At 40.2% G+C, this 14,286-nt stretch overlaps 1 protein-coding gene across 1 annotated transcript in view; it reads right to left on the reverse strand.

The window, feature by feature from the left end:
• SPAG9 (sperm associated antigen 9) overlaps positions 1-14,286 on the reverse strand; it is a 2,484,778-nt gene that overhangs the window by 559,336 nt on the left and 1,911,156 nt on the right. The window lies entirely within an intron of this gene.

Below are 14,286 nucleotides of genomic sequence, written 5' to 3' on the forward strand. Positions count from 1 at the left end.
AAAAGACTCAAAAGTGAATTACAAAATTAATTTCCACAACCAAAATTTTCTAGAAATAAAACAGATCCACGTTTTTGAAAGTAGTAATTTTTTTCATGACACACACAAATAAAGCCCTGACTACAGCCCATATGAACCACTCTTGATTAATGATAATACTGTTGGAGGAGACTGGTAGTGAAGGACAAGTGTAAGCACCCAATGGCAGTGTGCCAAATCTGTTGGATGTGGACTAACTCACTGCCAGTCTAAGACTTACTGGAGACTAAATGTATGGCTGCAACCACGAGCCTGTGTGTCTCTGCACAGCATCAATACTGTGCCTCATTTTCAGGGGTCAACATGTGGTGGCATGGATGCACCCTTTGTGAGCTAAAACTGTGGAAGCCAGAAGTCACCAACAGGGAGGGGGAGCTAGGTCTGAGGAGGTCCCATATTCACAATGAAATGATGACAGCTGAAAGAAATGGGTCAAAGGCTAAATGACCAGAAAGGGCTTTGGCAAAAAAAAAAAAAAAAAAAAAAAATCATGTCCTTTGTGATTGTAAGTAGTGGCCTACAAATGCTGTGGTAAAGTTGTAGGCAAAATGCCTGAAACAAAACAGTGGCCACAGCTACAGAATTCACTGAGAAAGAACACAAATTTTGGCTTTCCTGCAGAGGTGAAGTAGCTCTTGCCTCACTAAAGTGCTTTGTTCCAGCATTAAACTTCAGTGCAGTATTGGTATTCATTTCTGAATAACAATACACACTCCTGCAACCTCAGCTCCTGCTGATCGCACATCTTGACACCTTGTGCCTGATGAGGGAGTCCTGACTGGTGCTGTGAAGGTTTCCTGTGGATTGACTGGGAAGGGCAAATAAATAAACCCAGACTAGCTCTGTGCCATAAACCAAAACCTAAACCAACTAGCTAAGGTGATAAAAACTATGTATGTTGTGATAATGAACTATGTATGTTGTCAAACTCTATGGCATTATACTGCCTATCGTCTTCCCTAATATGTTATTAATGTATATTCTAATGATTAGTAGTAAATTCAGAAGATATTGTATGGTAGTCTTGTACTAGTATGTAAATAGCCTATGTTCTTTGTTATTGTTCATCTTATTTACTATTTTCTGTATCTAATTGACATTGTAACTCTGTTGGAGCTTTTCTCCCCGGGCCTCCGCTGAAAAAGGACATGTATCCAGTCGGACTATCCCGGTTAACAAATGTAAAATAAATAAATAAATAATAATAAACAAGCACTTACATAAGTAAATAAAATATGTTGTATAGCACTGATGTGCTGATGTTTAGAGCACTTTTTATGCTTTTGTTTTTCACTTTTGAATTGATGAAAGCATTGGACCTTTCAGCTTCTGCAGGAAAACCGAAATCAGCTATTTTTATCAGCTACTTCTACAGCTGCTGTGTTTCAGGTGTTTTGTCCATGATCTTACAGCATCATTCCTCTGGCCTAAACTAACTTTGTTAATAAAATATACATATAAAAATGATGCTTTGTAGTGCAAAAGGAATTTTAATGACACTTTGTGAAACAAATAAGTTGCACAAAATATGTTATTGACTAATTTATATATAGGTTCATAGGTAAATACTAGGCTAGCTGCCCTTGTCGGCCATTTTAAACCTAGACAATTTTCCCCTTTTTGTGTTTGAAATAACCTACCCATTTGGTTACAGATTGGCCTTACTCATCCCACGGCTGATAATTATACATACCCTATATTATACCATACATTATACCCTAATGAGAACAGGGATCCCATGCATGCGAAAAAAAATTAGGAGCTGCCTCTTTACATTAGTAGTAGTAGTACAGGGAGCAATTCTGAGGTAAATTTTCTCTTTCCAATTCATACATTTAAATTTACCCTTGAACATGGACAGGGCTGAACTTTGTTTTATGTGGATAGAGAGTCTGTTCCAGAGAAGTGATGTCCTCTATGAGATGCACTTGTCCCTCCAAACCATTCAGTAGATGTCGCATATATGATGCGCCTTGTACATATTGCATGTAGTTAAGTTAGCTTGCTTAGTTTTATCTGCTTCACTTAATTCCTTGAGAGTCTGCGCTTTGTTTACAAAATATATTTCAGATTTCATGGCTTCTGATACCACTATCTACTCATTTTGTCATAATTACACAAATTTACATATACATTTATAGAAAACATTTTAGAGGGTGCCTAGAGAGGAGTTGTGGTATTGTATGAGGAGGTCAGGAGTGTCAGAGATGTATGTAAGAGTGGTACAGGATATGTTCGAGGGTAGTGTGACAGCGGTGAGGTCTGCTGTGGGAGTGACGGATGCGTTTAAGGTGAAGGTGGGGTTACATCAAGGATCAACTCTGAGCCCTTTCTTATTTGCAATGGTGATGGACAGGTTGACAGACGAGATCAGACAGGAGTCCCCGTGGACTATGATGTTTGCAGATGACATTGTGATCTGTAGTGAGAGTAGGGAACAGGTGGAGGAGACTCTGGAGAGATGGAGATATGCTCGAGAGAGAAGAGGAATGAAGGTCAGCAGGACTAAGACAGAATATATGTGTGTGAATGAGAGGGAGGATAGAGGAATGGTGAGGATGCAAGGAGTAGAGATGGCAAAGGTGGATGAGTTTAAATACTTGGGTCAATAGTTCACAGTAACGGTGAGTGTGGAACAGAGGTAAAGAAGAGAGTACAGGCAGGATGGAGTGGGTGGAGAAGAGTGTCAGGAGTGATTTGTGACAGACGAGTACCTGTAAGAGTGAAAGGGAAGGTCTACAAGAGGGTAGTGAGACCAGCTATGTTACATGGGTTGGAGACAGTGGCATTGACAAAAAGGCAGGTGTTTGAGCTGGATATGGCAGAGTTAAAGATGCTAAGATTTGCACTGGGTGTGACGAGGGTGGACAGGATTAGGAATAAGTATATTAGAGGTTCAGCAAAGGTTGGAAGGTTTGGAAACAAAGCCAGAGAGGCAAGATTATGTTGGTTTGGACATGTGCTGAGGAGAGATACTGAGTATATTGGGAAAAAATGCTAAGGATGAAGCTACCAGGAAAAGAGGAAGGCCTAAGATAAGGTTTATGGATGTGGTGAGAGAGGACATGCAGGTGGTTGGTGTGACAGAGCAAGATGCAGAGGACAGGAAGAAATGGAAACAGGTGATCCGCTGTGGCGACCTCTAACGGGAACAGCCGAAAGAAGATGATTTATAGACATGCATACACTTAAAATATATATATATATATATATATATATATATATATATATATATATATATATATACACACACACACACACACACACACACACACACACACACACACACACACACGTGTTTGCCTCAAATTTAAGTAAACAAGACTGAAAATTTTCAAAGCAATAAAGTTAAAAGTAAGTAATAATTTAAGATCACAGTTCTTAACTTAGTTTGAACTTTGAACAGGCTGCTATGAGACTTCTTCAAAACTGGTCATCCATCATTTTTAAAAAACAGAGAATACAGTCAGAGCCTTCTAATATTATAAAACTCACATCCTTCCTGCTAGCCACTCCAAACTGGGTTTTATGCTCATTCCGAGAGAAATCCTGATTGATGCACATCTAAAAGCAGCAGCACATTTTAACAACAATACCTGTTCGTTAACCAGGTAGACCCACTGGACATACAGTCCCTTTTTTAGAAGTGAGCTGGGAGCAATGCCTGGTTAAGTGACCTGCTCAAGGTTACCCAGTAGCCAAATGAGGGCTCAGGGAATCAAAACCTGTACCACTGGAGCTAGACCTAACTTGTACTTGAACTTAGTGCTGTCCCATATAAATGAACAAAGGCAACCTGCGAGTAAACAATACTTTAATGTGAAAGAACAGTTTACTTTCAAATGTGTGCTAGTGCACAATCACTGTGCATAATGGGAAAAAACAAAAATAGTACTTTCAAAGCAAGAAAAAGACAGCAATGCTGCTGCTTAGTGCACACAGGTGCAAAGATAACAAAATGAAACTAAAATCAAGGCTACAGCAGGTGCAAAAATAAAAAAGGACTTTAGAACAAAATGCAACCAAGAAAATGTCTGTACATCCATAGCTCTTAACCAATCAGGGACAAATTAGGAGGGACAGACATAAAATAGGAGTCAGAATCAGGGACATCACTGAAAATCAGGGACAGTTGAGAGGTATGAGTAACCCATCCAAATTAACAAATGTCCTTCCCTCACTGGTTCACTTAAACTAGTTGAAAACCTTCAGTTTGGTACAGATAAATAGGGATTGATTTATGTGTAGTCAAACATCCAGAACTAAAAAATGAGCAAAGTCTTGCATCCTTGATACAAACGGCAATGAAAACGCTCATGAAAGCTTTCTGTTAGGGACTTCTCACACACACCATGCAATGGGGTTTCTCCTGCACCTTCTTACTAATTATTCTTGCACTTAAGTTGCAGCAGCTCCAGGACATTAAGAATAATTAGCTTCACAGCTCTCAACTATCCCAAATTTCCTGAGTGCACCCGTTTTTTTCAGTTAAAATACAGCCCCATACCCTGACTTATCCATTAAAATTCCCGTATTTTTGAAATTCTGCAGTTAAAAAGAGCTCTGGTTTTGGCTTATGACAATTTAGCCAATCAGAACATCTCTTTGCTGCATCTAATAAGTATGCTGCCAGCTGCCTTCCTGTTCTGCTACTGACTGCTTGCAGCAAGTTCCTGTTTAGTGCCTCTGGACTGGGTAATGATTGTTAGTGGTCCTGAGAAGCATGTTTTTTTTTTGTATTAGATCTGACCGCATATTAACCGGTACACAAAGAACAATGTTCTGTTCTACTGTTCGTTAAACTGGAGAAGTACGTTTGCAGACTTGTGACCATTTCTGTCCAACATTGAGAGCCCTGATCTAAAGAAAGAAGATTTGGGTGCACCTGACAGACTGCCACTGTTTGCCTGCTGTCATGATCACTGGAAGAAGGGAAGAACAGTGGAACCACAGGATTATTTATACACTGCCTGGACAACTTATCTGTTCACAAGAGGTCTGAGGTTGTTGGAGCCACTGAGAGAATTTAAGGATTTATTTACTTATTTATTTTTTGCCCAGGCCTGTGGTTGGTTTGTGAACATTATTCTTTGTTGACAAGATCAACAGTGAGCAGCCACCGATTCCTGGGTGAGTTGTTTTTTTTTTTGTATTGTTGCAGGCTGCAGTCAGATACAGAATATGACTTTTTAAGGCACTTACCAAAGCTGGCTAAGGAAGACAGATAAGTTGCTAGCTGAACTTTCAGTTTAATATAAAGTTAGTCAAATCTGTACATCATGAAAGGCAAAGCCTCTGGGAACAAGAGTCTAGCAGTTGAAATGCATCTATATATCCATATAACAGTTGCTGAGCATAGTATTATATGGACATACAGTATATGTTGATGCTAATGCAAGATCTGTTGTTCTGTCAACTTTGTAAGCTTGTTGTTGTGCAAAATCTTATGAGAGCAATATTTAGAAGCTATTCCTAAAAAAATATTATATTTGTGTCCCCCATCATTATGCTGGGCTTTGCCCAGAGTTCTTGAGCAAAGTTGTTGAGAGATGAATTATTTTTTTATTATTATGTGGCAAATAATGGCATATGTGCTGTTGATGCTGGGATTACAGTCACTAATAAATGCAAGTACCACAGTTCCTATCTTTAAGAACATGCATGTTGATAATGCAAAATCTCAACTTTCTAATCTTGTTGCCAATACAAAACCTGTTATCTATCAGCTAAGTTTGACGGCAACATTTATAAACTGTCACTGATTCTACTCCTTTCCCCCTCCATTATTTTTGGCTTTATTTAGAATTCCACAGCATCAAATGCAGAAATTGACTTTTCTTGCCAAGGCAGTTTTACTCTGGCATTCTGCATCTAACCATGGGAAAATTACATGGATAGACCTGTAGTCAATAGTCTATGCAGGGTGGACTACTGAATGTAAACTGATTTTTGTATACTGCGTCTATATTAAATATTTATCTTTTGAAAAACAGCTCTTGCCTTCATAAAAAAATGGAACAGCTGGGGTGTGAGGGTGGTATGGGCCATGTATTACTTTAATTTTATTTAGCTATCTGAAAATGTGAATATTTCTGTATTATGAGCTTGTGTGTATATAACTCTGTTTTTAATAAAAAGTTCTCAAATAAAGCCCTACCTTTGTGTAAGTGAACGTGTGTGTGGGCGTGTGCAACAGAACATGTGTGGGTGTTTACATTAATGTGCTAATTTGATTATGCATATAGTATGCTAATTAGATGCCCCTGATTTTAAGGTCCTCTGACCCTGATTCTCTCTCTCATCTGGAGGTTGAGAGGTATGTAGCTCTTCTATCTGTACCTTTTTTTCTCTTCTAGGAAATGCTCGATTCTACAATGCCAACAAACTCCTGCAGGCTGTCTCCGAAAACAATCTTCCTATTACAGGAAGAGTGTTAGCTGCCTCCTCCCCCCACCATAGCCGGCCTTAGGCATAGGCCAACTAGGCCTTCTTGTGGGGGGAAAAAAGAATGAAAAGTGTATCCATTCAAACACACAGTCAAATGAAGGATTCCCAATAGCAAGCATAAGTCTATTGAGACAACGGGAAATGCATCATATCTAGCAGTCCACCAAGGAATAATGAGGCTTTGAGATCAGAGTAAGCCAAATGACAAAAAAACAAAAATCACAAGAACCAGGCAAATGCACTCTAAGTCTTCATCATTATCAACTGCCTTTCCCCCCATTTTTTATATGGGTTCAGGTGTCATGTTAACATTAGGTTAGCCTTGATGTGGTGTACTCCTCAATAGTTATTTTCTCATGTCACTACTATCTCATTGTGAAGTTCCTGCTATGAGCCAGTAATCCAGGAGCATCAATCCTCAACATTGACACCAGTAAGGGATGTTCACCTGGAGCAAAAATAGATACAGTACTTCCAGATGCAGCTCTCTACACCATGCAGAACTTCCCTTAAGAGCACACAGGGAACACAATCCCATCCTGGGGGGCTGGGTCTCCCCTCCTTCTCTCACCAGGCCCCAAGTAAGACTCCACACTGACCACAGCTGTACAGTTGAGTCCTCAACAGTGTGTTCTAAGCCAAGTCCTCCAGCACCCTCTCTGTGAAGTCAGTGCTCTGAGACCATGCTCCAAATAGCTGACACACACAGATTTGATTTTCTCACCCTCCCACCCCCCCCTCGGGAAAGGCTGGCATTGATTTACCAGCTATGTCCTTTCTCCCAAGACTATAAGGTAGATACCGGCACCATAATACTGCAAAGCCAGCCACTCTAAGGCTCTTATAAGGGTACCAATTATATCAAGTAAAATTAATACTAATACAATTGGTAGTATGCAGCAAGGCTTTTAGGAGTGGCCACAGTGTCACGAAATAAATGCAAGTACTCTCAAAGGTTAAAATTTTCTTAAAAAGACCAGCTATAATAAAAAGTTTAAATATATTTAATAAATAATAAAACAACATGAAAATACTAAATACCTACTTACAATAAACATCGGAGTTTCAGGCACAGGATATATTGAAAATAACACTGATGGAAAAGTTCACACACACAGATAAACAATACTTAACTAATTACACTACATTTTCCTAATTGATCTAAAGAATTACTGTTCCCTGGTTCACTTACTAGAGTGAGGCAAGATGATGTGGGTGTGTAGTCATCCATGTCAGGTTTCACAGACAGACTGCTCTGAGACTTCTGTCTCATCTAGTATTGAAACATCATTTCAGTGCTGGCTTACAGAATTACATCACATCACATACATCTGGGTCATCTAACTTCTGGTTCTCACACTACCCCTTTACTAGAAACTGAGCCAGAATCTAGAACGTGTGTGTTAACACACACACACAGAAAGCTTTGCTAAGATGCGTTATAGCACATGGAAGCTATAAAACCATTTCAAACACTTCCACCCTTCCAGGGTAGCAATTAGTTCACCCCTAAGGACAATACAGTAGGATTCCTAGTCCTGGTTTTCACAAACATTCCATCTCTGGTTGCAGTCAGAACTAAGGGATACAATCTCTATGGCCTAAACCAGGTAATTTAATTTCAGACTATTTTTCAAAGTTAGCTGGACTGAGAATAACCTCTTCTCTTCCAGTAGCTTCTGTTAAAATATATTAATTTCAACAGTTGCAAAACAGTTTGACATGCAGGTGTATTTCTTTTCTGTCCAGCAAGACCCACTATTGGTACACTTTTAACACAGGCAGCTTTACAAATACATTTTCAGTACAGGCACCTGTACAAAACAGTTTGATATACAAATGACATATAATTCTTTACAAAACTCCAGGTAGCTATGCTGGCACTACCTCACATCATTACACTCCTCATGCCTTTTTTTTTTTTGTAACATTCTTTTTGGCCTCCTTGCCCCAACAACTTTCAAGGCACTACCCTCAAATGCAGCATTTCTACTCCCCACCTCCGATACCAAAGAGGACGATCAATGGTCAGAAAAAAGCAGCTATCATGTTGCAGGTGGTTAAACATGTTCAGTGCTCCAAACAATCATTTATTAACCACTATCAGCCAACATGCAAGACACAGTGCCTAGCTATAATGAACCACTGAGAGTGTAAACCTACAGAGTGGTGATGTTCAGCTGGGATGAATGCAATATTTGACCAGGCTGCATTTATTTATTTTTATTTAATTATTTGAATTTAACTGTGGTAGGGTACTAATCACAATTAACTAATTTTAGTCTCAGCCCAGACAAAAACATTGTAACAATACAAACACTACATTCACTGTTGCAGTCATAACTGATTGCATTTCTTGCTGTGGAAGCCCTTGGCTGGCTTGACTACCATAACATTTTCTCCTCCTCCTGAAGCTGGTGGATACCCTGACCAATATCAAGGCACCTGGGTACAAAGGGAGTCAACCAGTGCCATGACCTTAGTGGTTTCTTGCCCGATAAGATAGGCGGCCCTCTAACAGCTCCCTAAGGTCAGAGGCCTAAGCTCAGAAACTCCAGGGTATATAGAGAGGAGGACAGAACAACCTGGAAGTACAGATGAGAATATCCACACCAATCCTATGGGACAAGAGGGGAAGGAGGGAGGGAAAGAATACTGCAACAGCGAATACATGTGCAAAGTGTACACATTTGTACTATGTTCTTCGTGTTTCACTGTTGCAGTCATACCTAATGGGATGACTCCCAAAGCTGAAAGAAGGGATGAGGGAAAAATTTATGGAGAGGATAGGTTACCCTGCAGGATGGCAGAGCCAAACCCCACTCTCGACATGAAGGTTTGAAGGTGATAACATTTGGTGAACACTCGAACCACTCCCAAAACAGGGATTATTACCAAAAATATGTGGTTCCGCACATCTCACTCCCTCATTTGAATATGCTTCACAACAAGAACAGGAGCCACTACATGGTCCAACCTACCACAGTTCACAATGCAAACAGCACTGCTTTTAGGTCCAAGGGATATGTGTGTGTATGTGTGCACGCATGTGTGTGAATGCGTGGGAAATGATGGAAAGAATATTTTGGTCTCCAATGCCTTTAGATCAATGCCAACTCCAGCTGCGTACTGCATCCTTCAAGAAATGTATCTGACAAACAAGGAATGTGTCAGAGAAGTGGTAAAAAACTAACTATCCAATTCTAAAATGTGAGGTGAAACAGCAGCACGTCACAAAGAGCAGACTATGAAAATAGTGGTCATGCAGTCACTGGGACTGCATTAACTATGACATCTGCATATGAAGGAGGACAACACAGTAGCTGCAAAATCCTAGCAGGTGTGAAAGAACATGGGCTTGTATCCAGTGGTGTGAAGAACTACGGAGGTAGGTTCCCTAAGCTCTTGGGCCCTCTATCAGGAAGGAGGGCCGACACTAAACACTGTTCAGTACTGCTCCAAACAAACAATGATCCATAGAGGAAAAAGGACTTCTAGACAATAGTGATGATGAGCAAGTGAAGATATCAAGGAAACAAGCCAAGCTGACTAACAAAAATAACTGGGAGAGCGCCTACAATTAAAAATTATTTAGATATGGGAACTATAGGCTCCTCTGCTCTGGGACTTCTTCCATTCCAAACACTATGGCTGAAGTTACCAGATTACATACAGACAAGTATTCAGCATAGAGTACTGAAAATTCAGAATGCCTGGAAAGAAATGCAGAAAGTACAGTTGTGTACACTTACCATAAATGTAGATGTTTGAGTGGTTTACCATAGGATAGGGGATGCCAGATTCCACTAACGGCTAACAATTATGGTAGCTCACTATTACAACGTGCATTTGTCTTGAACCCCATACTTGAATGTTATCCTGTTGCAATTGTTTCTTCATGCAAAAAGATATACCTGGTATTTTACACTACTGTATGCTCTGAATCATCATATTGTTTTCATTATTCAATGTTTAATGTTTTGTACCCAGTATTACAGTGTTAATGTTGTTTTTAAATAAGCTTTTCCACTGTTACTATTTTTTCTGCCAGCTCATAAGCTCTATTCATTCACTATCTCTTTCCCCAATTACCTTTTAACAGAGTGGTCTCCTGTGTAACTAAAGCACAGCTTCCTTTCCTGCCTTCCATTCTTCTGGGAACAAAAGAACCTCAAACCTGAGCCCATATCTTGTGCTATCAAGAGGCACTGACTCACTTTGAGAATTAAAGTATGCTACATTCTGTTGCTTGACCAGACTTACTGTTTTAGTGTATCTCGAGTTAAGCACCCCTCCTGTACTTCCAGCAGCCTACAAATTCCCCTATCCACATTAGATACCTCCACTTCATTTCTATCTCTATCTTCCTCAGCTATCCTTGTGTGTTAGCATAACACACTCCTTCCCCCCTCCCCTTCAGTACTTAGCCCTCTACCATACTGTCTGTCCCTGTAACCATACATCTTGCCACCAGGTGGCGCCTCTACTACTGTTCTCCTGTGGATTCCCTTTCTCCCACCCTTATGCTTATCTTCTGCCTTCACTAACCTTTCTTACCTGTCCTCTAACTGTAGTGTCTTCCTGAACTGCTTCTTAACCTGACCTCTCATACTCCACCTACAATCCTCCATTCCAGCTCCTCTTTATTTCTATCTCTATACATTAAATAACTCACTGGTTCACTCACTTACCTGTCTGTTTTTCACTTTCTCTGATTGTTTCCTGCTGAACTCCTCTCTCTTGTGTCTACCTGCTGTCGCCTCTTGGCTCACTCCGCTCCCCTCCCTGCCCCCAAATCCCACCCGCCCCTAGCACCTCTACATTTATCCCCACATAACCACACCCACCACATTCTGCAACCAATCAGAACATACTCTTCTCCGCCTACTCCATAGTCATCCCCTCCCACTCACTCCCTCTCTACCTCTTAACTCTCCTATTTTATACGGTCTTTTACTCTTCTCAACATGTACAACACTCACCATCCTCTCCTACTACTAACTCTTCTAACTATTCTTTCCACCACCTACCTAATAACCTACTATGAACAACCATTAAATCCTAATGTTAACATTCCACATAGACACACCCAAACTACCCCCCCATCTACACTCACAACACATCTTAGTCTAACATATTGCAACACATATCTTGACTCTAAATATCACAGACTCTCACATATCAAATACCTTATTCTCAAACACACAAAATACTTGTACTTCTGTAAGCCTTCACAATTAAATCACCTCATTCATAATCTACAATTACTTGATGGGGACATCCACCCCAACCCAGGCCCAAACACTTCAACAACACCCCCTAACTCCCAACAAATCAAAACTACTCCTACACCAGATTCTAAACCTACTAAATCTCTCTCAATAGCTCATCTTAACATCCGTAGCATTTGCAATAAACTTCCAGCTCTCCATGCCCTTCTAGAAGTCCAGCAATTTGACATTCTCTGTCTTACCGAAACCTGGCTCAAACCCCCTATAAAAGATAATGAAATCATCCCCCCTGGCTACAACATCCTAAGACAGGACCGTCTTAATAAAAAAGGTGGTGGGGTAGCCATTCTATTTAAAACTGGTCTGGATGTGAAGAAATCAGCCCAAACCCCTCCATATGACTCTAACGCTGAACTTATTATTTCAAAAATCTCCCTTAACCCACACAAAACTATTAATATTATCTGCACCTATCTTCCACCAGGCAACAACCCCCCCATATTAGAAAACCTACTTAACTGGTTTTCTACTAATCTTCCTCAAGAAACCATAGTCCTAGGTGACTTCAATATTGATTGGAATGCTTGCAATCAAGCTAATCCATCCACCCATATCAACCTGCACGGATTCCACCAAACCATCAACTCTACAACCAGAACAAATAAGAGCAATAATAAAGATACCATACTTGACTGGATCCTTACAAATAGTCCCCAACAAAAGTATTCAACAGGTACCCTCCCAGATGACCTTAGTGACCACTCTCTCACATACATCATTAGGCACAAAACTCAGCTAAAACAACCTCCACTAATTCGTCTATGTCGCAGCAAAAAACACTTTGACCCTCAAGAGTTTCAAAATGATCTTAGCCTGGTTAACTGGTCTCCTCTTAAAACTCTCTCTATCGACGACGCTGTTAACCTCTTTAATAAAACCTTTCTTACTATTCCAGACCAACATGCACCCATGCGATCTATCCGCATGAAATATAAAACAGCCCAATGGCTTACAACCAACACAAAACAGCTGATCCTTAATAGAAATAAGGCATGGTCTCAGTGGCGAACCTCCAAAGACCCCATTGACCACCTTAACTTCAAACAAAAAAGGAACATGACAAAGTTAGCTATCATTAAAGATAAAAAGAACTTTTACTTCCGCCTACAGCAATCATCCCACCATCATCCACACAAATTTTGGAAATCTATTAACACACTTCTGTCCCCCGGAAAAGTTGAAACTCCAAATCCACTTGGCTCCTGCCCTGACTCTCCCTTACAAACAGCTAATGCTTTTAATAACTTCTTTACATCTACTATACTTAATCTGGCCAACCAACAAACCCCTGACCCCACTTTATTAGGTAGCCCAAGCTTCACTCCTCCACGTATGCAACTTAAACCCATACCTACCTCCTATATTCTAAATCTACTTCAAAAACTTAAAGCCTCTGCCCCTTCAGCTGACAAACTCCCAGCTGAATATCTCCAGCTAGGTGCCAAAGCGGTTGCCTACCCAATCTCTCTACTAATAAACAGAACCATAACCGAAAATACTATACCTTCCCTATGGAAAATCTCACACATCATCCCCCTCTTCAAAGGAGGCGACTCATTTGAATACTCTAACTACCGCCCTATAGCACTGATATCTCCTATTGCAAAAATAATGGAGAAATGCATCCACAAACAGTTACTAAATCACCTCCTTTCTAACAATCTCCTCGCTAACTGCCAACATGGCTTCCGCCCTTACCATAGCACTACCACAGCCTTAATATCCTTCACTGACTCCATTAATATTAACCGTAATAGCAATCTTCTCTCATCAGCATTCTTTGTAGACCTTTCTAAAGCCTTTGATATGGTGAATCACCAACTCCTTCTTCATCGCTTAAAATCACTCTCTTGACACCCCTGCCTTAACTTGGTTCACTTCCTACCTTCAAAACCGTAAACAGGCTGTTTTATGGAACAACAATCTCTCTGAACTTCTCCCCACCACCTTAGGGGTCCCTCAAGGCTCCATCTTAGGTCCTCTTTTATTTTCCGTCTTCATTAATGACTTGTATCTTGCCACACCCCTAACTACTTGCATTCAGTATGCTGACGACACCACCATCATTTGCTCTGCCACAAACCAAGCTGACCTTCACTACCTTACCCAAAAGACATTCACTACTATTGAGCAATGGTTCTCTAACCACTGTCTCCTCTTAAACCCTAAAAAAACTAAACTCCTCCTCTTCTCACCTACACACCTATCTCCCCCTATTAATTTCACAATTACTTCTAACAATGGCACCCTTATATCTCCTGACCAAACAACCAAACTATTGGGTATTACTATTGACAATCAACTAAAATTTAATTTTCACATTAACTCCAGCATTAAAGCAACTAATAGAAAACTAGGTTCTCTCTATAGAATCAGAACTTTCCTCACTACTGAAGCAAGAACTACCATAGCAAGAACACATCTCATCTCCACTTTACTATATGCTTCCCCCATTTATTCTAACCTATCCAAGCATAACATTAATAAGCTCACAACAGCCTACAACAAC

This window comes from Protopterus annectens, chromosome 10.part0, assembly GCF_019279795.1.
Source record: "Protopterus annectens isolate FY-2018-M chromosome 10.part0, PAN1.0, whole genome shotgun sequence".
Classification (NCBI taxonomy): Eukaryota; Metazoa; Chordata; order Ceratodontiformes; family Protopteridae; genus Protopterus; species Protopterus annectens.